Source organism: Panthera pardus, unplaced genomic scaffold (assembly GCF_024362965.1).
Source record: "Panthera pardus isolate Hobbes unplaced genomic scaffold, ASM2436296v1 HiC_scaffold_24, whole genome shotgun sequence".
Classification (NCBI taxonomy): domain Eukaryota; kingdom Metazoa; phylum Chordata; class Mammalia; order Carnivora; family Felidae; genus Panthera; species Panthera pardus.
The window spans coordinates 113,682,680-113,698,213 of record NW_026526810.1 but is presented as its reverse complement, the minus strand read 5'-3'; the positions used below and the strand labels follow the sequence as shown (position 1 = coordinate 113,698,213).

Here is a 15,534-nt window from a genome sequence, read left to right as displayed (position 1 = left end):
TAATAAATATCCTTACTATAAAGAATGTTCATTTGGGGCTCCCGGGTGGCTCAGTCAGTTGGGCGGCCGACTTCGACTCAGGTCATGATCTCACAGTTTGTGAGTTCGAGCCCCACATCGGACCGTCTGCTGTTAGCACAATCCCTGCTTAGGATCCTCTGTTCACCTCTCCTCTCTGCCCCTCCCCTGCTCACGATCTCTCTCTCTCTCTCTCTCTCTCTCAAAAATAAATAAACATTAAAAGAAAGTCTTTGTTTTGGAGTGAAAGAAAACCTAGCTAAAATGGACTTAAACCAATATGCAAAATGGAGTTTGAAGGTTTAGTGACTGCACACATCCAGATCGTACGCTGACTTCAGTTAAGGATTGGTGCAGCCACTCGCTGTCCTCGCAGACCTGGTTCTCTGTCTGTTTTCTGTCTTTTGTGTGTGTGGCCTTTCTCTTCAGGCTCCACTCAATGTTTGCTCCCCTGCCCCCTTCACCCGCTCTAGGGTCTTCCCACATGGCACAAAAAGGCTGCCACAATGCTGGGCCTCTGTCCTCAGACCACGACTCTGTCTGAGGCGAGGGTGACTGTGTCCTCTGTAGCCTCTCCAAGAGAGGGAGGAAAGACTTGTCCCTGGAAACCTGGCAAATCACAGTATCTTCTACACTGTCCTGTCCCTTGTCTTTTTCCTTTTAACATTATATCAGGGACATCGTTCCGAGGTGGTGTATATACACATACATTCATCCTTTTTGTAATCACTTCATGTACTTAGCCGCGCAGTCAGCATGGCATCTTTTATTACTCTCTCTTGGATGGACATTTTGGCGTTTCCATTAAAAACAAAATGACCTGGAGTGCCTGGCTGGCTCAGTCTGTAGAGCATGTGACTCTCAATTCGGGGTTGTGAGTTCGAGCCCCACGTTGGGTGTAGAGATTACTTACAAATAAAATCTTAAAATAATGAACGAGTTGCTTTTCCTCCCTGGCTGCTTGAAGCTCAGCCACCATCGTGGACAACACCATAACCATCTGGACCAGGAAGCTCAGGACCAACCAACTACCTCAGTGGCAGAAACAGATGCTCCTTGATGTTCTTCAGCCCGGAAAGGCAACGGTACCTGAGACGGAAAGTCGAGAAAAACTAGCCAAAGCGTACAAGCCCACACCAGATGTCATTTTCGTATTTGGATTCAGAGCCCATTTTGGTGGTGGCAAGACAACTGGCTTTGGCGTGATTTACGATTCCTTGGATGACGCGAAGCAAAGTGAACCCAAACATAGACTTGCAAGACACGGCCTGTGTGAGAAGGAACAAGACCTCAGGGAAAGAGCGAAAGGAGAGCGAGAACAGGATGAAGAAAGTCAAGGGGGACTTAATAGCTGCTGCTGGCGCTGACAAAAAGCTCGAGCCGGAGACGGGACAGCAGAAGGAGCAGAGATTCTGCAGTGACTTTCTCTGTGGTGATTGTGCAGATTTTTCGTGAGAGGATTAGTGAACTAAGAACAATACACACATACATACAACCTATCGACCATGTTGAAACGAACATCTGTGCCGGTTAAGATGCAGTTCAGCTGCTTTAACAAAGAGCCATGGTCAAGGCGCTTAAACAAGAAAGAACTGGTTTCTTGGATTTTAGTAGGTGTGTAGGCAGTACGTGGTTGATGGCAGCTCAGCGTTGTCAGGAATGCAGATCTCTTTTGTCTGTTCTTTTTTTTTAAGTTTCTTTTTTTCATGTTGAGAGGGAGAGAGAGAGAGAGAGAGAGAGAGCAAGGAGGGGACGGGCAGAGAGAGAGGGAGAGAGAGAGAGAATCCCAAGCAGGTTCCGCACCATCAGCGCAAAGTGAGGTCTCACAAAGTGAGATCATGACCTGAGCTGAAATCAAGAGTCAGACGCTTAACCGAGTCACCCAGGCGCCCCACAGATCCCCTTTGTCTTATGTCATTGTCTACACGGTTGAAGATGACTCAACACCATGTCCTCTGAGTCCAGATTCCAGCCATTGGAAGGTGGTGGTGGGGAACGGGACAGAAGACCCCTTACCTCCCACCCAGAAGTTGCACATCACTTTTACTCACACCCATTGGCCAGAGCTGGGTCACGTGGCCACACCTGGCTGTGAGAGAGCCTGGGAAAGAGAAACTTTACACTGGGTGGTTGAATGCCCCACCAAGAGTCGGGGGTTCTGTTGCTAAAAGAAGAAGGAGAGAAACATCTAGTGTGGGATCATTAGCTACCTCTCGTACAACATCCTCAAACATTGATCTGTAGACAGCCCTATATTTTTGTAGGATAGAATTCTTTTGGACACTCTCCAAAATGTGTCTACGAGTATAAGCTCCCACCTGCAGCCCTTGGACCGTTGCTTTCCCACAAGTTACCACGCTGCAGCCCGCACAGCCCCAGCCGCCTGCTTACCTGGGCCGAGCGGGTCTTGCCCACCGCATGGCCCTGGGGCTCTGACAGTTCATCTGGAATCACTAGTTCTGTGGCCTTGACTGTCCTCAGATTCTTTACCCGCAAGATTAGGATATTGAGCCCTCGTCTAGGTCCCACAGAATCTCAGCTTCTCTTCTAGTCTAAGAGTTAGGTCCATGATTGAGGGCAATGTGGCCATGGGAGAGGCGTCTAGAAAGAGGAAGGTGATGGTCCCATCCCGAATGCTGGCAGAACACGCGCAGGTGGGCAGGGTTCAGATCTGGACGTGTCTCTAACGGCCAACGCCCTGGATGGTGGTCAGAGGAGAGCCGCTGAGGCAGAAGTGGGTCCGTGAAGGGAGGAAGAAGAATGGAAAGAGGTGGGAACATTTAATCTGGGGAGAGGAGATTGAGGGAGAGAGGGGAGGCAGGACACATCTCCTGGACTGGCTCTTGAATGGGAGTGGGGGCACTCACTGGTCACATTGTATGTTGCTTCCAGGAGCAGAATTTACAAGGCCGCTGGTTTGGACACAAAATAAGAAAAGAATCTTCTCTTTTCCTTAAATTTAAAAAAATTTATTTTATTTTATTTTATTTTATTTTATTTTATTTTATTTTATTTATTTTATTTTTCATCATAAGTTTACTCCCCATTCCCCTTCCACCTCCCCCTGGTAACCATCAGTTTGTTCTCTAGAGTTAAGAGTCTGTTTCTTAGTTTGTCTCTATCTTTTTTTTTCCTTTGCTCATTAGTTTCTTATATTCCACATATGAGTGAAATCATATGGTATTTGTCTTTCTCGGACTTATTTTGCTTAGCATTATACTCTCTAGCTCCATTTACGTCATTGCACAAAGCAAGATTCCATTCATTTTTATGGCTGAGTAATATTCCACTACATTTATATTTATATTTATATTTATATTTATATTTATATTTATATTTATATACCACAGCTTCTTTATCCATTCATCAGCCGATGGACACTTGGGCTGCTTCCATAGTTTGGCTATTGCAAATATGCTGCTATAAACGCCGGGGCGCATGTATCCCTTTGAATTACTGTTCTTGTATTCTTTGGGCAAATACCCAGTAGTGTGACTGATGAGTCATAGGGTAGTTCTACTTCTACCTTTTTGAGGAACTTCCACACTGTTGTCCAGAGTGGCTGCACCAGTTTGCATTCCCAGCCACAGTGCACGAGGGTTCCCCCTTCTCTGCATCTTTGCCAACGCCTGTTGTTTCTTGTGTTGTTGATTTTAGCCATTCTGACAGGTGTAAGGTGGTATCTCATTGTAGTTTTGATTTGCATGTCCCTGATGATCCGTGATGTTGAGCATCTTTTCACGTGTCCGTTGGCCATAAGAAATAATCTCGTAAGAAATGTAAAGACATTTAAATAATGCTTGGCTGAAAGGGGAAGAGGCTCTTTGGGGCCCAGAGGCCCCTGTGAGCTGGCCTGGCCTCGGCCTTTTACTCCCCAGCCTCTCCTTGCCTTTTACTCCCCAGCCTCACAGCCAGACTACTCTCTGTCACTCTCCCTCGGCCACCGCCACCCAAACTGCTGGGGCCACGGCTCTCAAGGGTCCTCCTTTTGCTCTGTCTCTGGGAAGCTCTTCCGGCCTTGCCACACGTGGCCTGTGAGCAGCGTGCCGGACCGTTGACCACATCCTGCTCCTTGAAGCAGCGGGTTCCCTCTCCTGCTGCTTCTTCTCTGGTCCTTGGCTGGTGTCCTTCTCTGCCGGTGGCTTCTCTACTCCAGGCCTTCTCATCTTCTCGCTGTCCACCTCACCTCACCTCCCATTAGCTCTGAGGGTGGGCCGCTGGTCTAGAATTCTGCCTCAGGGCCCTGCTCGGGGGCCTAGAGCACCGGGCACAGCGGCCTAGTGTCCCACAGACACCTGGAATTCAACCTGTCCCAGAACGACCTTCTCATCCCTGCCCTCACCTCCTGCACCTCCAACCTCTTCCTCCTTCAGGGAACAGAGAACCACCATTCATGCAGAGACACGACGGACTGACCTCTCTGTGTCCAGTCTTGCCTTCCAACTCCATTCTGTGCCTTACGTTGCTCTGGCTTAAGACCATTCTGTGGCACCCCTCACCTCAGGACAGAGTCCAAATGGCTTAGCAGGCTTTTATGGTCCTTTTATTTATTTATATTTTAGTTTTTTTAAATGTTTATTTATTTTTGAGAGAGAGAAAGAGAGAGAGAGAGAGAGAGAGAGAGAGAGAGAGAGAGAGAGCTCGAGCAGGGGAGGGGCAGAGAGACGGGGAAATACTGAATCTGAAACAGGCTCCAGGCTCTGAGCTGTCAGCACAGAGACTGACGTGGGGCTCGAACCCACGAACTGTGAGATCATGACCTGAGCTGAAGTCAGATGCTTAACTGACTGAGTCACCCCTACAGTCCTTTTAGATCTGGCTCCTTCTACTTTTGCAACCCCAGCTCCTTGCACTCTTACCCTCCCTCCCCCCCCACCTGTGGGCTCCAGCCAGCCTCCCCCAAGATGGCACCACTCACAGGCCTGAGAAGGCTCTTCCCTTCCTTTGCCGGGCAGCCAACTCTGAGTCACCCTTCAGGCTTCGGTACAGGCTTCGCTCCCTCCAGGGAGCCCTCCCTGGCTGCCCAGGGTGGCCTCAGCTGCCCCTCTCCATGTGCCTCTCTAGCACCATGCTCTAGCTTGTCCACTGTTTTTAATTGCTTGATCGCACCTCTGCATCACCCAGGCTTCTGGAACTCTGTATGCAGGAACCTCGCTCACATTGCTCTCCCTGTACACTTGAAGCCTGAAACAGAATATGTTGCATAAATATTTGTTGACTACGGTTGAGTCAAGACCTGACTAATCGGGTGCCACCCAGGACTTCAGCAATGGCCCTCACCTTGAGGACGGGGGCCAGGGCTCCGAGCTCCAGGGTGAGGAGCTGACAGAGAAGTGAGAGCAGCTGGAAAGTGAAAGTGAAGCTGACTGGGGAGGAGAGAGCCCCAGAAGGCACAGTCTGGGGAGGGGCCGGGCCAAGAGTTCATTCAACCCAGTCTAGCAAGGGAGTCAGTCTAGGCTGGCACAGGGTTAGGAAGGGAGGGGGCACCGTGGGCGGGGAGCTGAGCAGACTGAAAAGACAGAAAATGTGTTTCATAATTAGTCATTGCCCCCTGGGGTGAGGCTGGGAGTTTTCGCTGGAGGTGGGTAGACAAGATTTGCAAATGAAAAACGGGGGCTAACCACCAGCTCTGGCTACCGTGGGGCTTCCTTCCCGGTGGCAGAAATCGAGCTTTCTAGTTTTTTCTCTGTCCTTCCCCACTACATTCAAGATTCTACCAAATAGTGCAACTGGGAGGGGAAGGCATCTGAGGAAAGACACCCAGGGGCCAAAACTGCCTTTCCTGACTTCCCAAGCTGCCCTCCGCCTCTCTGCAGGTTCTTAAGACAGGGATTGGGGACAAGGTGGCACTTGCCACTTGGAAGGCTCAGCAAGTGACCCTACATCCAAAAATCTCGACCAACTTGCCCTGTGGAGGTTCTTGGGAAACAGAAAAACATTCCAGGGATGGAGAATCGGGGTAAAAGTCACCATCTCTGCCTTCCCACTAAAGAAGGTAGCACATTTAGGTGCAAAAGGGATGCCTCATTCTGTGCTCTGGAAAGTGGAGGGCAATTATTCCCCCTAGACCATCCTGGGGGTACCGGAATCGAATGTTAGGACGAGAGACCCCTGCTTCTCACCCACACAAAGGGCACATTTTGGTCTTCCCTCCTTTGTTTTTTGGAGCAGTGGTTTTCAAACCTTCAAACCATGACCCCCAGGGCGCCTGGCTGGCTCAGCTGGTGGAGCATGTGGCTCTTGATCTCCAGGCTGTGAGTTCAAGCCTCACATTGGGTGTGGAGATTACTTAAAAATAAAGTCTTAGGAAACAACAACAAAAACCCTGACCCACAAGTAAGAAGTGCATTTCTCATCTCAATTCATTACTCTGATGAGTGTTTACATACATATCCTTTAAAAAAATTAAAAAAAAATTTTTTTAACGTTTATTTATTTTTGAGACAGAGAGAGACAGAGCGTGAATGGGGGAGGGGCAGAGAGAGAGGGAGACACAGAATCGGAAGCAGGTTCCAGGCTCCGAGCCATCAGCCCAGAGCCCGACGCGGGGCTCGAACTCACGGACCGCGAGATGGTGACCTGAGCTGAAGTCGGACGCTTAACCGACTGAGCCACCCAGGCGCCCCTAAAATTTTTTTTTAATGTTTTTTATTTACTTTCAAGAGAGACACAGGGTGCGGGTGGGGGAGGGTCAGAGAGACAGGGAGACACAATCCGAAGCGGCCTCCAGGCTCTGAGCCGTCAGCACAGAGCCCGACGCGGGGCTCGAACTCGTGAACGGTGAGATCAGACCCGAGCCAAAGTTGGATGCTTAACTGACTGAGCCACCCAGGTGCCCCTTTATATGTATCCTGAAACAAGAGTTTTATACAACTAGACGTTCCTTTTTATATATGTGACCCGTGCTTACGTTTTTTCATTGTATCTCTTTCTAAAAAAAATTTGGGGTGCAATCCACCAAATTGATTTCATGATCCACTAATAGGTCCCAACCCACGATCGAAGGAGGAGTCGGTTCTTCAGTCTGCTGGGTCTTCAACTCCTGACAGCTGGAATTTGGCCCCAGCTTTCCTGATGAGTTCCTTCCCTCCATGTTCTCCTTACGAGAACACCCTGTAGCAGATCTATAGTCCCGAATGTCACCACCATCATCGGGTTAGCAGATCTGGTCCAATCAGACTTCCTCTGATGCCCCCGGCCCCTGTTCCTGGCCGACTATCTGAGATAAGGATAACGTCCCAGGAGGGCCACCGGGTTCATACGTGGTAGGCTGCTTTCAGCTGCAAGATTACTGCCAAGAATAAAATACTTAACTCAAGCAACTTAAACTATAAGGGGTGAATACAATCACACACCAGGAAGCCCAGAGGTAGGTGGCTCCAGAGCTGGATAATGAAGGGATCACATGGCCTTCTGTTTATTTCCTGGTTGCTATCCACCAACTTCTGGAAATGCCTTTCTCTACCTTGGTCTCAGTGTGACAAGAGTGCTATGTTAAGGGGCTTTTGTGGGTAGCAGGGGAAGGGAAGGGTGGGGCCTGGGTTTCAGCTGGCTGGGTGAGTGAGTCACTGAGTGGCTGGGCCCCTTCAGCCCCATGTAAGGACAGACTGCAGCCGCCCACTGCCCGCCTGGACTGTGTCTGGACAGAAATGGGCATGTCTGCTTTGCAAGGGGCCCCACCTCATGCTCGGATAACCCTGTGAATCAGGAAGGCCAGAGATGCTTATCATCCCTTTTTTCTCCACGAGTCACAGGCCCCAAAAGTGGAAATGACTCCTGGCTTCACCTATAGATCCAGGCCAGGGTTGAGCAGAGAACCCAATGTTCTGTCTCCAGATCCCCCGGAGCAGGAGTGAAAGAAGCTGTCTAGTGCCCCCTTATACTTTGGACTTCTTCTAAGTCCTAACTTCAGCGCTCAGACCCCTCACGCTGGCTCTTTCTGCCCACCTGCCCCTCCTCTGCTGGTTTTCCCAGGGCGAGCTGGAGACAGGGCTGTGACACGGCATGGAACTGGAGTCTCCACTGCCATCTAGGTCTTTGGTAGCTCCCGATAGCACAGACCTGGCCTTGATCCAGGTCTAGTAGCACCTAGGACTGTGTGTGAGCTGGAAGGAACCTGAGAGCAATGTCCGTTTTATAGATGTGGACTCTCAGGCCCAGAGAGGGGTAGTGACTTGCCCAAGGCCACACAGCCAGTTAGCAACAGAAGCATGAACGGCGAGGGGGGGGGGGGGCTCCTGCCCTCCGAGCTCCCACTCTCACTACTCCCACCTGCCTGGATCCCCGGTTTGCTTTCTAGCTGGCTCCACCTCCCACTTTCAGAAGCCAGAACCAAGCGGAGGCAGCACCTTCGGAGTGCGTGCGGGGCTGGCTGATCCATCTCCCCTGCCAGTCGGGGAAGGTCCCCTGTGTCCCTTTCCCAAGCCGGTTTACATCTCCTGCTAGACATAGCAAACGGATGGAGTGACAGTCCACACTGCGGGCCTCGAGACGATAAATACTAAACCTTCTGAAAAAAGCCCTACTTTCAACGAAGGGGAACAGGGCTTGGCAGGCTCTGGGAAGAATTTGCTCCAGGAGCTGGCGCTTGGGAGGGCGTGGTGCCAATCTGTGTGGGAGCCCTGCCTGCGGGCAGAGAGGGAGGGCCCACCAGGGTGTGCGCTGGTGCAGACGTGTGTGCAGGAAGCGGCTGGGTGGTGCAGACATCCAGGGAGTCCTGGGCTAGGAGCTGGATCGCCGGGGTTCTCTCTGCCACGTGTTAGTGCCGCGACCTTGGAGCTCAACCTCCCAAAGCTTCAGTTTGCCCAGCTGCAAAATGGGGATGCTAAGAACCCCCCTCACACGTCTGTTAAGAAGATCCAAGCAAGGGGCGCCTGGGTGGCTCAGTGGGTTGAGCATCCGACTTCGGCTCAGGTCATGATCTCACGGTCTGTTAGTTCGAGCCCCGCGTCGGGCTCTGTGCTGACAGCTCGGAGCCTGGAGCCTGCTTCAGATTCTGTGTCTCCCTCTCTCTTTGACCCTCCCCTGTTCATGCTCTGTCTCTCTCTGTCTCAAAAATAAATAATAAAACATTAAAAAAAAAAAAAAAAAAAAAAAGAAGATCCAAGCAAATGGATGTGAGGGGGCTCCCAGGGACGAAGCAGGAGGCTGCTCTGGGGTTGGGGCTGGAGGAGTTGTCCTGCTCTCCTCGGGCCCTCTCTGGAGCTGGGGGCGTCAGGCAGTACTTGGTCTGGGGAAGGCCAGGACTAGCAGTTCCGAGCCCCTCTCCCGTGACTTCCTCCCTTGCCTCCCTGGCTGCCCAAGGCAGCACTAAATCAGGTCACCACTTGTCTTGCCTTGCAGTAGCTGTCGTGCAGACAGCTCCTGCCCAGCTCCCAATCCAGGTCACTGGCTCCCACACCCCTCCCTTCCCCAGCAGCCAAGGAGACGGCGCTCAGTGCTTTTGTTCTTAAGTGCTGCTCATTAGACTCTGGCTGTGTGCCTGACACTGGGCCCATCGCTTTAAGAAGAAATAACAGGCCCCCTTTGCAGCACGCTCTATCACGAGATTCTCTCTCTCCCGTAGGGAGATAGGAGCACTTCTATTTTATAAGTGAAGAAACTGAGGCTGAGAAAGGTGAGTAACTCAGTCAAGGTCACTCAGCTGGCAAGGGCAGAACTGAGATTGAAACCTAGATCTGTCTGATTCCCGAGCTTGTGCTTTTAATCACTGAGGTCCTGTGTTTAGAAGGCAGGAGACAGAGGGGGTGCAGACGGGAGCTGGGGGAGACTAGGGAGGAAAAGTGGGGGTCACTCTGAGAGTAAGGTGAGGTCTGAGGGGTGCATGCAGGACTGAGGGAAAGAGGAGGGAAAGGCCTGTGGTGATGGGGAAGCACACACACACTCATCCCGACACACATATCACACACACACACACACACACACATACACACACAACATCCAGAAACATAAACACATGCACACACACAGGAAAGAGGCTGACAGACACCCAAGGACCCCCCCTGGACAGGCACACACATAAAAACACACATAAAAGACACACACAAGAGACTCAGCTGCACACAAAAGACACACACAGACCCAGTGACACTCAGACTTATACACAGACACCCACACACACACTCAGTCGGAGGGAGGGAAGAGCCGGGCCGCCTCGTTTCCCGGCCTCCTCCTCTAAGGCGAAGGGAAAAGCCTTCCCCAGAAGTGCTGAGTCAGCAGCGGGTGACAAATGAGCGTCCGGGGCGGCGGGCGCAGCGAGAGCACTTAGCATACGGAGCAGCGCGTGCGTGCCAGCGCCAGTCCCGGGCCAGCGGCGAGGGGGCAGGGAGCGGCCACGGGCTGCCCGCTCTGGGGGAGGCCCCAGGGAGGAAGTGACTCACTTTGACTTTGCAAAGCCGGACTTTGCAGCCCAAGGTCACACAGCAGGCGCTGCCAGCCGGCTTCCTGCAGGGAGGCGGGGTGGGCTGGCTGGTGCTGGGCTGGTCGGGCCTGGGAGAGGCTGGATGCAGGTGGGGCACAGGCAGGGGGCTGGCCCTTCCCACTCTCTGGGCTCCACAATCAAGACAATAGAACCGTGAGGAGAGGGCCCTGAGCTCCGAGGGTCTTCTCAGGAGTGCCCAAGTCTCGCTCAGGGCCTGAGTCTGGGAAATCTTTGGGGACCTTGGTCAACACTCTTGTTTGCACCCTAACGTCCACACTGGAATCTAGTGAAAGGGGACATCACGGCGGGCCTGGGTGGTCGCAGCCACCCCCTGGCCTCGCTCTTCTGCCCTGTTGCCTCTGTAATTTATTCTTCAGGAAACAGCCTGCAAGGCCTTTTCAAGACATCAATCACATGATTTCCTCCAGTGGCTACCCACCGCACTTAAAATAAATTCAACCCCTCGTCATTGGTAATGTCTTTCAAATGGGCCGCTCTTGACCATGGAAGGAGGGACTATTACAAATGACATTAGGACAACATGGGACCCGGGACTGTCCCTGGCACTGAGCCCTACCTTGGGCTTGTTCCCACCTCCTCTGTCCTCACTCCCATTTCTGCATGACTGGCCCTAATCTTAGCAGAAATGAGATAAACTCTCACCTCCTAGGTGAGATTGTCTCTGACATCCTACTGCCAGTTATATTCTCCGTGTAATTACTCGGTGTTCGTTCCCTTACAGCATTTACGGCTATCTGGGCTTATCTTTTTTATTTGTTTACTTCCTTTCTGTCTGTCCCCGCCCCTCCCTCCACAAAAGTTTCATCACGGCAAAGATTTTTTTCTGTCTTGTGTGACCCTGCTGTGTCCCTAGTACCTAGAATAGCGTCTGGGACGTAGTGGTGTTCAGGAACATTTATTACGTGGAGTACAGATGAGGGGCAGGCCTGAAACGGAACACACGATTTCAAAAGCACACATCTCCTTGGGGAGACTCGGGCAGGGAGGGACAGAGCCTGCAGGGGGAGTGCTTGTGTGCAGGGCCTGTGGATAGGTGCCACAGTTGGGGTAGCCACCAGCCCCGAAACCAACGAGAAGGCTTTGGAGTAATCCAGGCCTGGCTGAGAATTCCCGCTCTCTCAGTTGCTAGCTCTGTGTCTTTAGGCCAACTATTTACTATCTAGAAAATGAGAGTGCATACCAGCCTTTCTTCCAGGTTGTTGAAGGCTCTGTCTCCCCTCCCGGAAGTCATTTCCTCTCCATGCCAGCTCCTGACACACCGGGCTCTGCCAGCGAATCCAATCCCGTTCCTTAGGAGTGTCTTGAAGGTGTCAGCCATGTTTCCACGCCAGGTCCTGCCAGGCCCATGCCTCAGTTTCCCCCTAGTGGACAGGGATTGAGCAGGACTCTCCTGCTCAAAGCGGGACCTCTGGGGACAGTGAGGAAGTCTGGCAAGACAGAAACACTACAAAGTGCTCGCGTCCTGGCTTTGGTCGCCTCTAAGCTGGTGGACTTCTTTCTTCTTTTGTTTGTTAACTCCCATCTTTTCCATCCCCCCCCCACCCCCCCGCCATCCCAGAATGAGGATCCAGTGAGATAATAATCATGACGATGCTTTGGAAAGTATCCTTGCTGGAGGAATGTAAAGGAGCATCATTAGTGGAGATTTACTCACAGGGATGTGGGGCACAGGAAGGTACTGAGCTCCCTTTCTCCCCATGCCCAGGGTTGGTTTTTCTGACACCCCAGCCCCGCTCCCCCCATCTCCATGAGCTGGTGGAGCAGTCCCTGTCCTTGCTGTTTCTGCTTTGGTGGAGAAAATGGAAAGGGAAAGTGGCTCCAGGGAGCCTGCAGCCTGCCAGGTGTCTGCACAGGGACCCCAGGCAGGAAGGGCAGCTCTTTGCTCCCAGGTCCCCTACCCTGTGCTGCTTGCATAGCCTGGGGTCCTTCCTGTAGCAGTCCTGCGCAGAGCAGGCTGCCTGGGCAGCAAGAGCGTGGGTGGCCTGAGGCTACTGTTCCCCAGCATTCCGTCCTGACTCAACCTCCCTCATGCGTGCGTGGGTGAGAGGAGGGAAGAGAAAGGCCTGGCAGCCAGGGGCTGTCCCTGTGGGATGTGTCCGTAGCTGGACTGGCCGGCTCTGGCTCAGGATGCTGCCTCAGCCAAGGCTTCCCTCTGCGGGCTCCCAACAGGGCTTCCCGAGGGTGTCACTGGGAGGCCCAAGGTACGGGTGTGGGTGGAGGAAAGTGAAAGGAACAAGACAATAGCATCGGCCAACCTCAAGCACTAACCACAGGCCAGGCCCCATGCCAGGTGCTTCAGCCACCTGGTACAGTCCCGGGTGCCTCAGAATCAGCGTCTGAAAACTCCTGTGCCATTGGCCTGTTTAGCTCCATCCATCCACTTATTCCACAAATAATTTTTGAATACCCTCCGTGTGCAGGCACTGCTCTAGACACAGGGGACACAGCCGTGGAAACAGATTAAAAAAAAAAAAATCCTTGTCTTCATGGAGCTTGCATTCTAGTAGAGGGAAAAGAGTCTACAACCAACAAAACAAAACAAAACAAAACAAAACAAAACAAAACAAAATAGGTGAAGTGGTCTGTATGAGAGTGACAAGGAAGGCAAGCAGGATGATCTGCACAAAAGTCAAGGACACGGGTAAGATTAATCATCCTTATGAAAGACAATGAAATCAAGCCCCAAAGATGAGTCCAAGGTCAAATGGCTGGGAAGTGGAGGAACTGAAATCTGAGCTCAGGCTCTGTCCTCGCTTGCAACCACCACGCACTACTGGGTGCTGAGAGAAAGAGAGGACAGAATGGAAGGGAAAAGGAAAATAAAGGGCGGATGGGAACCTCACAATGGTGGCCATCTGTTTTCCAAACTGAAAATCAGGACACGACCTGAAAAGATTTTCCTGTTGCTCATAATGAGAGTGGCCGTCTGGGAGAGGCAGTTTGGATGCTGGCCTGAAGGGTGGGATTTCTGAGACATTCCAGTGGCTTTTGGGCTCACGAGGCAGTCCAAGGGTAGGGCATTGCCATGGCAACCCCAGCCTGGCCTGGGGGCCAAGAGCCTGGTGCACGGCCACATGGCAGAGAAGCCGCGCTGGGCACTGGCCCAAGACTCTCCAGGCCAATGCCGAGGAGGTGGTGGAAAGGGGACAGGGGTACAACCCACAGCCCCTGCCCTGGGCCAGTTGGGAGACTGGGCTGGTGGGCTGGAAGATTCCCGGAAGCCCCCTGGCAGGAGTCTGTGAGGGTATGGGGCAAGAACCCAGGCTTTCCTGTTAGACAAGTCTGAGCTGAATCCTGCTGTACTAGGCAAGTCACAGAAAGAACTCTGATGAACTGGTTTCCCCATCTGCAAAATGGGGGAGGATAACTGGTCTCATAGGATAGTTGCAAAGATGACCACGTATTGAGATAATGCATGAACCGCGGTTGGCATATTGCGGATTCAATACATGATTACTGTGGTTTCCCTGCACCCAGTAGGGCACTGGGGGCATGCCAAGATGGTAAGCCGGGTGGGAAACGGATGACCCAGTCAACCAGGGCAGTTGCAGATTCCCAGCCAAGCCCTGCACGTGGGCTGAGGCTTGGTCAGCAACAAAAAGACAATACCCTCCCAAACACAGCACAAGCCCTCCGCCAGGTCCCCCCATGCTGCAGCCCTAGTACCCTGCTCCACAGGCCTGTCCACCCCTGCATCCTGGGGGCTCCAGGGCCCACAGTCCCTCTGCGCAGGGAGGCATCGAGGTGCCCCCGAGGGGGAACAGAGACATTCCCATTGTTCCTGCCAGGTGACACCTTCTTTTCTGCCCTGCTGCCTCAGCCTTCCAGCAAACCCACTGCTGCTCCCGCTGTTGCTTCTGGAAGACTGTCCTTAAAGAAAGGAAAGAACCAGAAGGAACTTGAAAGGCCTTCGCATCCACCTGTTACCACTTCCATGGGCTGAGCTAGACCCGTCTGGCCATGGCTATGGAAGAGTCAAGGACAGCTGGAATCCACCCAACTTTTACCAATAATTCACCACCGTGAGACCTTGAGCATCCCTCTCTGGGCCTCCTTTCCTTCATTTGTCGAGTAGGGGGCTTAGACCAGACCATTTCTTTTTTTTTTTTTATAAAATTTTTGTTAATGTTTATTCAGTTTTGAGAGACAGAGAGAGACAGAGCATGAGCGGGGAAGGGGCAGAGAGAGAGGGAGACACAGAATCTGAAGCAGGCTCCAGGCTCTGAAGTGTCGGCACAGAGCCTGACGTGGGCTATGAGATCATGACCTGAGCCGAAGTCGGACGCTCAACCGACTGAGCCACCCAGGCGCCCCTAGACCAGACCATTTCTAAAGTCTAGTGGTGACACCTAAGTGATGACGTTCACTCACTCTTTCATCTGTGTGCTGCCCCATTCACGACACTCGCCACTTCCTGACCTAGGATCTGTTCTGTTTGTCTGCTGGCTGTTGTCTTCCGTGTGAACTCCACGAGGCCCGGGGTTTTGTGTATCTTGTTGCCTACAAGAGGGCGCGGCAGGTAGCAGGGGCCTGCATTTGTCTGTGTCCTGGAAGGGACCAGGCCGATCCAGGCAAGTGGCTTGAGAGCATCACTTCTAAGTTGTAGACATGGTAAGGAGAATTAATAAGAGATGGCGAGGCCTCCCTGGGCTAACAGCAGGGTAGGGGCTGGGCCTGAGGGAGCGTGGCCTGGCTGAGCTGTAGGATAGGATGACAGGACAGGAGCCGTGGCCTTTGGTGAAAGGGGGAGCCAAGGCCAACCCATGGTTCCAAGTGAGTGGGGGATAAAGACCCCCATGTCCGTCTCCTGCGTCTTACCTCCTGCTGCAGCTTCCCATTGGCTGAATCCATCCAGAAGCCAGACAGCAAAAGAGCTCCGTGACAACGTCCTGTAGAGGTCAGGCTCCAGGGCACAGAAAGGGTAGCAGAGGGTGGACTGTGAACCTGGAGTGGGGGACATGGAACATTCAGCACAGCACGCGCTAGACATTTACTGAGCACTTGTTCTGTGTCAGAGTTTGTATGCCAGAGACAAACATGTGACATGAAGGGTTACAGAGGGCAAGGTCTCTACC

The 15,534-nt window shown here is 52.4% G+C and overlaps 1 long non-coding RNA gene across 1 annotated transcript; it reads left to right on the top strand.

Annotated features, from left to right (window-relative positions):
* The first annotated feature begins 9,505 nt into the window (after positions 1 to 9,505).
* LOC109253781 (uncharacterized) lies at positions 9,506 to 14,493 on the top strand. Its single transcript, XR_002074527.2, has 2 exons — positions 9,506 to 9,634; positions 14,280 to 14,493. It is a non-coding gene; the product is annotated as an uncharacterized LOC109253781 (long non-coding RNA).
* The last annotated feature ends 1,041 nt before the right edge of the window (positions 14,494 to 15,534 follow it).